Below are 10,026 nucleotides of genomic sequence, written 5' to 3'. Positions count from 1 at the left end.
TAGCTTGAGATACACCTACTTATGCAGTTGAAAATAGAAAAAAAAATTAAATGAAACAATGTTGGGGACCCCTGTTGTGTAAAGTAGCAGTCTCTCCATGTCTGGATAGCCCACAGGCTCGGCGTTCAATGCAGGGGCTCCTTTTATCAGCAGGGTGCCTTCCTACTCTCTTCCTGACTCATCTTTGAAGTAGCCATCACAGAAACACGGCCTCTGGCTCTGAAACTGCCAGGTTTTCCTGTGTGATTTTCAGACAATGTCTGGCAGCCTGGCAGAAGCCCACCACCACACGTAAATGGGGCATCCTGAAAGCACCTATCCACTAAGGCTTTTGCCACTGTCCCCACAGTATAAATATCCTGGTTTCCCCCTAATTCATCAGAGCTGAATCACCAAGACCTTGAGCCGAGCTGAGTCACTGAATAAAGGAGCTGTACTGAGCTGAGTTCTGTGTCTTACTGCCTACGATCCATTCTTCCCAGAGAGAGCTGTCTCTTCGTAAGCCATGACCCACAGAGACCCTGCTTTCACCGTCTCCACACTTCCCACGAGATCCGGCGGCCGGTGGATCTCGTACCTTGAGGGAGTGCTCGGTGGAAATTGGGACGGAACCCGCCCAGGCGGCTGACAGTGGCCCTCCAGAGCCACCAGCCCCGGTAGCAGAGACCCACAACAACACGGTGCGGGACACACGTGCACCCCAGTGGCCCGCAGGAGACTGGTGCCACGCCCAGCAGCTGGCACCCCGAGATCCCCGCACGCCCATATCAAAGTGTCTCTGGCTTGGGGCAGTGGCAGCAGGAAAGGACCCACAAGTTCCTCCCCAGTATAGACCTCAGTTTGCATGGATGAAAACACTGGTACACCCACTTAGGGAAACGTGTAGGACCCAGAGCTGCAGATCCCTGTGCCCAGCACCACCAGGGGTGCAGACACACAACTATTTCCCCAGTTCCTCCCTTCCACAGTTGAGATCTGTATACATAGGAGTCTCCTTCGGATCCTTGTCCCATAGATGCCGTTCCCAGGTTCAGGAAATGGGCATGGAAGTGGCCAGAAACAAGCTATGGAGTTAGCTGTTGGTCTAAGGATATAATTCTCCTTTAGCTGTGTCAGATGTCCCAAGTTCTCCAATTTTCTGACTAAGCTCTTTATTTCAGCCTCGTAGATTTGATGCTCCATCCCAAATCCAGCATGAGCCTTGGGTAATCTATGCTGCCACAGCAGGTATAGGCATTGGTACAGCCTTAGAGGTGCTGGAACAGCCTTCGCTAGGGACTGAGTTTGGCTCAGATGTACCAGTCCTCTCTCTCCCCCTAAACCAACCCACTAGCTGGGCAGACAAGGCCTGTGTCCTGTGTCATGAGCATGTTGATATCAGAAGCAAAGGGACAGATTTGTCTTTCCACAATGCCAGAACTTATTGAGTAACATTAACTTCACAAGCTACATTGGTTTTGTCGGCTGCAATTTGTAAGGGATCCTGATTTTGCTTGATACCTGCTGTTGGCAATTTTTTTTTTTTTTTTGGCTTTTTGAGACAGAGTCTCCTTGTAGTCCCAGCTGACCTGGAACTATCTATTTAGATCAGGCTGGCCTTAGTCTCAAAGAGATCTGTCTGCCTCTGCTGGACTACAGGTGTAAGAATCACAATTAATATTAACTCAGATCACACATTATACTTAATACATCAATATATATGCATGCATGCAACAAAGAGGCTTCAGCGTTCAGACAGGTTGTCTGTCCTAAAGTTAGAGGCAGATTGCAGATACCCTGGCAAAAGGAGTCTGTAGAAGGTCAGATAAGAAGTCTTAATGAACTGCAGATGCAGAGCTGTTCAGTTAGAGATGTCAGATGCAGGTCCAGAGTACAGGCTGTTTGGAGAGGCACTTTGAAATGGGCTGTATGGCAGGCAGCAGAAACTTGTTAGAAATGGGTCCGGGGCTGGGCATGGTGGCTCATGCCTTTAATCCCGGCACCCAGGAGGTAGCGGCAGGCAGATCTTTGTGAGTTCAAGGCCAGTTTGGTCTACATATGAATTTCAGGCCATCTGGGGCTACAGAGAGATCCTGTCTCAACAAGAAAAAGGAAAGGAAGGGAGGGAGAGAGGGAGGGATGGAGGGAGGGAGGGAGGGAGTCAGTCTGGGGTTTCAAGAAAATGACCACAGAATCCAGAGTATTTCAGCAAGGCAAAAAATTTTACTTCTTCAGAAGAGTATAAAGCTGTTCTAAATCCAGCAAGCAAGCACACCAAGCTGGGGTCCAGCTGGATTTTTATTCCTAATACGAAGGGGTCTAGTGCTTCACTTTGAGTGGTCAGAGCTTGGCCTTACACTCTTACAAGGCTGGCTAAAAATGGTACAGCTGATAAACAAAACAGAGCTTTTGAGAGCAGGACAAACTTTAATCTTAGAAAAATGCTTACTGGGCTCCAGAGTTTTGCCAGGTGGTGCTTTTACAAATTTCTTTGAAGATGGACCTTTCTTTGTCTCATTTAACCCTTTCTTAGAAAAGTCAGTATATTTCATTTCCATTTCCCACAAACTGTACCAGAGCTGGGGCTGGGGGACCTAGGCAGGTGTCCTCTGCTGTGGCAATTCCCCTGGGTAAAGCTCCTGATAAGTAGCCAAGTGACTGACAATAAGGGTGCCAGCCACACTTCAGTGTTAGAGTGTTCCTGCTTTTATAGTCCCAACTGAAGGGGCCTCCATTCGGAGTGATCAATAAGCTTGAGTGTCTGGTATTTCTGATATGATTTAATACATTTGAGGGGGTATTATCTATTTGGCATTTATTCGTTTGGCTACTGGTAAGGTGGCAGATGGTAAGTGTTTATTTGTATTAACAAAATAGTGAGTCATTCTTTCTTGGCATTTATATCAAAATGGAGTGACTCAGGTCAGGGCTGTCCCTTTATAAAATGGAGTGATTTAAGGCTGGGCATGGTCCGAATGCTGATATTCCATACAACATACAGTAACCCAGAGCAGGCTTACCTATTCTCAGCAGGACTACCTCCAATCTCTGTGTCCAAGTTGGAGCCACAGATGGAGTATTTTGGGAGATGGAACCTCCATCCCGAGACCTCCTCACTCTTCCAGGGCTCCCAGGTTGCTTTTTTGCACTATAGCAGCCAATCAGGGTACAGCAGAGAGGTGGTTCCACCCAGGTCAGTAAGTGCTATAGAAGGTTCCCCAAGCCAAGTGTAATCTTAGGGGTATAAGTTCAAGGGGTTGTTTGATCATATATGGGGAACCCCTCTCCCATTGTTTGGTGAGCTCAGCTCCCCCAGGTCTACCATAGGACTTTCCCACAGGGAAAGGCTCCAGCTGGATGCCCAGTCTTGTCTGTCTGTCCCTAGATTTTCTTACTTGGCAGGGTCCTGCAGCCTCTCTACTCTTCCATCCCAAAGCTGGTGAGCTGAAGATGCCGAGTCCCTAACACTGGCCACTGTTGAGGGCTGAGGACTCTGGACATCTAGGCCCATGCCAAAGCTTCAACACTAGCTGCTCCCAAGAACTAAGGAATGCTCACTTCCTAGGCCTACAAAGAGCTGTGTACTTAATATTGAAGTAGAGTCCAATCCCTGAGGCCTCCTACAAGAGCAATAACACTAAGAGGGCATCACCTCTCTTGCTCCCTTCTGACTGGTGCTGCTGGTGCCTGTCAGCAAACATGCTGGCCTACAAACCAGCAAAGGACCATAGCCCACCTTTCTGGATATGTAATGAAATTTAAAATTTGTCGTGGTTGCCCAGCTAGCATGATGAGACTCATTACTTGGATAATTACTGGAATTTAGTGTGTCCTATCAGACCTCAAGGGGCAGAGAGAGTGCTGTGGCAGTGCACAACCAGCTCCCCTTACTTTTACAGTGGATACAGTGACCATGCCATATTCCTGTTGGACGAGTATATGAACTCAATTGGCCAAAACCTCACACTGTACTTTTGGTTTTAGGGGAGGCACTGCTAAGCAGGACAGCTTAACCACAGGGGAAATGTATCTACAATTATCATGCATCAGTTGGCAGCCCAACCCATGCCACTATTGAACTTAAAAGCAGGGCTTGTCCGGGATTTGAACCCGGGACCTCTCGCACCCTAAGCGAGAATCATACCCCTAGACCAACAAGCCAGTTGATAGGTAATGCTTTTGTTGCCCTAGGTGAGTTTAATCATGCCCCATCTTCATCTATCTACAACTGTCCCACTTTCTCTTTCATGAACTTCCCCTATTTCTGTTGTTTGTCAGGAACAGTAAGGAAGGGAAGGGAGTGGGAAATGACTCTAGTATTGCATATTCCCAAACTTTAAGTTAAAATGTCCCTACTGCAGATCCTGCTCTTCCCCTACCCCAGGAAAACAGACCACAGTTTTGGGGAAGAACCTCCAAGATCTGCTATCACCCAGCTAAGGATTAGGGCCAAACTCCAGCTCCCTGGAGTTCTTGAAGGTTCCCACACCCCCTCCTGGAATCTATCCACCTACCCAGCCAGCCTCCTTAAGGACCTGTTCTGCATTCCCTGCTAGAGCTGGGTTTTGACTGAGGGGGGGGGTAGAATAAGAACAGCAATCAGTGTAGCAGTGACTAGGAGGTTAGGTCAGGCCTGAAGGAGGAAGTATACAGACTCAGAAGTGGAGCCCTCTAGCCAATGTGGAAGCAATGGCTTCCCCTTAGAGAACAGGAATCTTCAAAATGTTCTGGGAGCCTGGCTACCCCTCAATCCACTCCAGACCTCAGGGCAGTGAGGCCTCCTCAGGCAACCTATTAGGCCCAGGGCTCCAAGTAAGAGACCTGACTGTGCCTAACAGATCAAGAGTCAGGAAGCAAGAGAAAGGGGGCCCAGCACACAGGACCCTGGATTAAGAAAAGAAACCGGTGTTAGGTCAGAGACAAGGCCCACTGGCACGCTTCAGGTGATGCCTGGAGCTCTGGGCCTATGCTCAGCTCTCCTGAAGAGGCAGAGTGATCCCTATGGACCTCGGCAAAGCCAGGATTCAGATGTCCTCACTTGTTCCAGCTTTAGATGCCACTTACTTCTGCCCACACGCTAGTCCTCACCATTCTGATGCTTAGACGTCTGGGGCTTGGTGAACACTGGAAAGACTGAGTAGTCAATTCCTAATGTTTCTGGAACAACTACTTCAAATGCAAACCCACTGTGCAGAGCCCACAACCACCTCTTTTCTCCAGATCTCATGCTCTAGCCAGAGTCTACCTGGACAAGTCACCCAGAGCCAGATGCCAGATAATTACGGACAGCCCACATGCCTAGAGACTGCTGGAATCATTACAACTAGCCAAACATAAGCTTGCTAACATTCCTGGTCTCTTCCGTGAACACCACAATGCAGGTTCCTGCCTATAACGCAGGTTCAGATATGGCTAGTCAGGACTACATGCCCTCTCTGTGAGCAACACATTATCTCTTAGTAGCAGTCCTCTTCTCCTATAATGGTCTTTCAGTGCCTGAACAATATATAACACAACCTATTAAGATGCTGCTGTTCTTCCAGTACTCAGAAACAAGCCCGAGGGAGGAGCATCACCATGGTGGCCCCTGGCCCTTGGCGAGTCCCAAGGCTGAGGGTACACAGCCTCTGCGGAGGTGGTCTCCTCCCCTTACTTATGGCAGGCTCCAGGGCAGCACTCCCAGAGGGAAAAGGACATTTCAGAACATGGGTCAGACAGAATTTGAACTGACCATCCTACAACACTCAAAGGAAAACTATCCTCCCAGAGCAAATGCCATCTATGGACCCTGTGAGGCAAGGTACACGACTCCCACTTGTCAGCGGAGACAAGGGTGGCTGGGAGCGGTTTGTACTTGTTCCCGTCTTGGGTCGCAGAAAGTGGGTCTCAGGCTACTCGTGTGAGTGGGGTTCGCCAACACGTGAGCGCCGGACTTGCGTCCCACCTGGCTAAGTGGACATTTGTATGTGCGCACAGGTTGCCCACCTTGCCATCTGTAGTAGCCACTGGGGGTCCCTGGGTCCTGCACTCTCGAGCTTCAGTCTTTATGCTGCAAAATTGAGTAGTGTTTGCAAAAGCAGACGGGCTCGTCCGGGATTTGAACCCGGGACCTCTCGCACCCAAAGCGAGAATCATACCCCTAGACCAACGAGCCACCGTGCGTATGGAGCCAAATGTTGGTCTTTGGAAGCCTCCTTCCTGTTCCGGCTGGCTACACTATGGTCGTTCCTGCCTAGAGAAAGTCATTCGTTATTTTGGAGTAAACTCGGGGAAGCTGAGAGAGGGGGAGACTCCGCCCCATCTACACTGAGAGAAAGTTGCCACACGTCCGGTGGAGGTCAGGCTTCACCCCAACCCTGCGGCTCAGCAGTGGGGGTGGACTCCAGCCCAGAAATTTCACCCCAACAGGATCCAAGTACAGCACCCCGAGGCGACAGAACTGCAAGCGCAAGCATCCGGGGAGAGCCGGATCGCACACAGATCCCGCAGATCCTGTCCCTGGCCAAGTCCACGTCGGCCTGAGCTCAGCCCTGAAGACCACGCAGCTCGGAGACGTGGGAGAAGTTAGAACTGGACTGAGGAACGGTTCGTTCCTTCCCACGCCGGCGGGTGTACGAACGGTCCAGACTCTACCTCCCCCTTGCACGTGGCAAGATAGCCAGATCTTACTAGATCCTGAAAAGGAAGGTGTCCCTGGCCTGTCCTTGCGGCAACACCCTGCCATCGCCTGTTCTGAGTTTGGAAATGGACGCTCGCCCTGGATGCAGACGTGCACTCTAGAGCATGTCCTAGGATGCAAGATCCATCTCTCGTGTCAGAACCCGGAAGTCTTGAGAACTCCAAGATGTCTGTGGGGAAAGTGCTGTGTTGTGGTTGCCCGGCTAGCTCAGTCGGTAGAGCATGAGACTCTTAATCTCAGGGTCGTGGGTTCGAGCCCCACGTTGGGCGAGTACTTTTGCAACCTGTGACCATGCAACCTGTGATCAGGCTGAGATCCAGAGAAAGGGAAAGTACTCCAACCTATGTTTGATACTTGCTCTAGCAACTTGTAGATTGTGACTTGTATGAGAGTTCAGGTTTCCACGTTCCAACAAAATGTGGGCTACAGAAATGCTGTGGAGTCCTTTATTTCTTCGGTCTCTCTGCTTTGTAGAATATTTAAGTTTTATATACTTGATTTTTTTGAATGTCAAATTTACATAAAAATTCCAGGTGTAGTACAAAGAATGTTCAGGTCCTTGCCTGTGGCATACTTCAAGGAGGGCTCTGCTTCTTGGGACCTCCTTGAAATTCCCAAGATTCAGCAATGACTAACCAGGCTGCATCAAGAAGTGGAAGTGATCAAGTTTCCTGCTGCAGGTTGAGTCTCTAGAAAGTCAGATTCAGAAACCCAAAAACAAAATCATCTTTGAACCACAGGGCTGCTCTTCCTAAAAAAAAAAAAAAAAAAAAATCAAACACATAGTTTCACCTTGCACGTTACAGAATAACAGTGTAAAGTGAATTTTCAGCCTCAGGAAGTCATTCGTGTGAAAGACACAGCATTAATTAGGACAGTTTTCTGGGACAAAATGCATCAAAAGCTTCCAATTTTACAGTACACGGGACTTGAGGTTTGGGAAATTTTTGTCCTAAGGTTGAAGTCATGCATTACATGGATTAAAAAACATTATAGACTATTTCGAACAAGTACCAAAGCCAAGAAAATGGTATGATGTGTTCTTGTGTTCCTATGCCCCCAGCCTCAGCCTGCAATTTTAAACTAACCAGTTGTAGTGTAATTTAATCTCTAAATAATTGGGTTTATAAAGAAGAAAGTCTTTCAAAGCTATATGTAATCTAGCCAAGAGTCCAGGTACACATCTGTAATCCCAGTGTTCAGGAAGGAGATGCAGGAGGATTGTGAATCCAAGCCCAGCTTGGTGTACATAGCAACACACTATCTCAAACATTTAAAAAAAAAAAAAAAAAACATACAACAACAACAAAAAACACCATACAATTGTACACCTGGGATCTGAACAATTAGTATTTTTAATATCAACTATAATTGGTAGTTCTTAAAATAGTGCAACAGATAAAAGCACAGGCTTTTTCTGTAAGCTGAAAATGTGTATTTCTTATTTGAAAACAAAATATTACCGCTAACTTGACTGCATCCAAAAGCCTCAGAATTTCCTTGTTTTCCTCTTTAAGTTCTCCACTTTCCACATCTTTTCAAACAGGTGCAAAATATCAACCACGTACCCCGGGTGGGACTCGAACCCACAATCCCTGGCTTAGGAGGCCAATGCCTTATCCATTAGGCCACCGGGGCTGACAAGGCAACATCTGTGCAGGTCTTCAACCAATCTTTCTGTTACAACTGATCTCTCCCATTTCTGTGCGAATTTTCTAGGATTCTTCGCAGTTTCCCGGTGGATCTCCGTCTTTTCTTCGTTGTCGGTACTTGTTCCGGCTCTGATTTCGCTAACCCTGGAACATCCTTAGAATTTAAGAGACCGAGCTCGTGAAGATGGAGCCGGAAAACACGAGCCTCTGGGTTGTATCCCGGCTCATTGATCCACCGCGGTGCAAGGGATCCAAGATAACAATACTAGAGGCTTTAATACTGGGACAGACAGTTGGAGAAAATGTGTTTGAGATGGAGCAGGAGCCGGCCCGGTAACATAAGTGCTTTGCGGTGACCAGTCTCTGTCCTGGTCCTTCTCTCCCACTGTCTCTTAGAGAAAATGTTACTTGGCGGCGCCAGGTCTTTTTTCTCTACCTTTCTTTTTATCAAGTACAGCTGAGAACCAGAGACCGCTGGCTTGTAGGTTGTGGGTTCGAGTACATCATGTTCTTGCACGTTAGCGTGTGTTTTTAACTTCGGGGAAGTGACTTTCCTTATATTTCTGAGCCTTTGTTAAACCACTGTAACACTGGAGGACAGAATGACTCTACACAACCTGAGCTGGCCCTATGCCGATGCCTTTTGTGGTTCTCCTAGTTGCGGAGTCGGGGACTCGGTTGGCTCTGGACCTTGACTGTTCCTCTTAGAATTCCTTGGATAGAGAATTTTTCTCAGGAGGAATGTCAACTCAATTCTGGATACACTCTTCCTATTAAAAAATGTAAATGTGTATTTACAGACGTAATCATACACCATGTAATCACTGCTGTTGAGACAGGGTCTTGTGTAGTCCAAGCTGGCCTCACAATTCCTAAGTAGTCGAGGCTTGCCTCCTGCTCCACCTCCCAAGTGCTGGGATTACAGGTGTGTCCAGACAAGTTCACACTAACATTGTAAGAAATCTAAATACTCTATTAGATTGCTTTCTCGAGCTTCAGAGCTTTGGACATAGTTATAAATCAAGGTCGCTGCTTTAAGTATATTCAAATGTACGACTCAGTACATTAATTGCATTCAGCATACTGTACAACCAGACAGCCTATTAGGTTTTTAAGTGGAAGTGTCCTTTGCTTCTTTGGGGAACCTTCCCCACACCAATTAAACCAGCATCTAGCAGTTTTCTTTGCTTCAGCTCTAACGGGTGTAGCTCGCGACCTCTGGCTTCAGCTACTCAGTAGAAGAGTGCTCAGCTGTTCCCTTGCGTCCAAGGACACCAGGCGGCGTCGGAGTCCTGGGAGCCGTGAGGGAAGGGGTAGGTTGTATAGGGAGTCTTAAACTCAGGAAGAAAATCCTAGAGTAGGATTAATTAGAAAGATGAAACAAAACAGTAACTACACAGCGACCACGAAGGGACTCGAACCCCCAATCTTCTGATCCGGAATCAGACGCCTTATCCATTAGGCCACGCGGCCCTGCAATCCACTAGTCCCTTAGCTTTCTCTATAAGGCTTGTTCAAGTGACTATTGCGCATGCCCACAGAGGAAAAAATTTCCTGCCCCTTGGATTGATCTAGACTGAGTCTGCAGGATGGGCGTTTTGGTTAATTCCGATCTTTATGAACCTAGCTGCGCCCTCCGTCCCGCGGAAGCTCTTCTGGATCCGAGAGGCCCCATTCGGAACTCTTCCTCCCTGGCTGGCCCCTGCTCTGGGTCTG

The 10,026-nt window shown here is 48.0% G+C and overlaps 5 non-coding genes across 5 annotated transcripts; 1 reads left to right on the top strand and 4 right to left on the bottom strand.

The window, feature by feature from the left end:
• Positions 1-4,068: 4,068 nt before the first annotated feature.
• Positions 4,069-4,140, bottom strand: Trnap-agg. Its single transcript has one exon. It is a non-coding gene; the product is annotated as a tRNA-Pro (tRNA).
• Positions 4,141-6,061: 1,921 nt separating this feature from the next.
• Positions 6,062-6,133, bottom strand: Trnap-ugg. The gene has a single exon. It is a non-coding gene; the product is annotated as a tRNA-Pro (tRNA).
• A 721-nt stretch (positions 6,134-6,854) lies between these two features.
• Trnak-cuu lies at positions 6,855-6,927 on the top strand. The gene has a single exon. It is a non-coding gene; the product is annotated as a tRNA-Lys (tRNA).
• Positions 6,928-8,223: 1,296 nt separating this feature from the next.
• On the bottom strand, positions 8,224-8,296 carry Trnar-ccu. The gene has a single exon. It is a non-coding gene; the product is annotated as a tRNA-Arg (tRNA).
• A 1,414-nt stretch (positions 8,297-9,710) lies between these two features.
• Trnar-ccg lies at positions 9,711-9,783 on the bottom strand. Its single transcript has one exon. It is a non-coding gene; the product is annotated as a tRNA-Arg (tRNA).
• Positions 9,784-10,026: the final 243 nt, after the last annotated feature.

The sequence above is a fragment of the Nannospalax galili genome, unplaced genomic scaffold (assembly GCF_000622305.1).
Source record: "Nannospalax galili isolate Female #2095 unplaced genomic scaffold, S.galili_v1.0 scaffold471, whole genome shotgun sequence".
Lineage (NCBI taxonomy): Eukaryota > Metazoa > Chordata > Mammalia > Rodentia > Spalacidae > Nannospalax > Nannospalax galili.
This window is presented reverse-complemented; position numbering and strand designations above follow the sequence as displayed.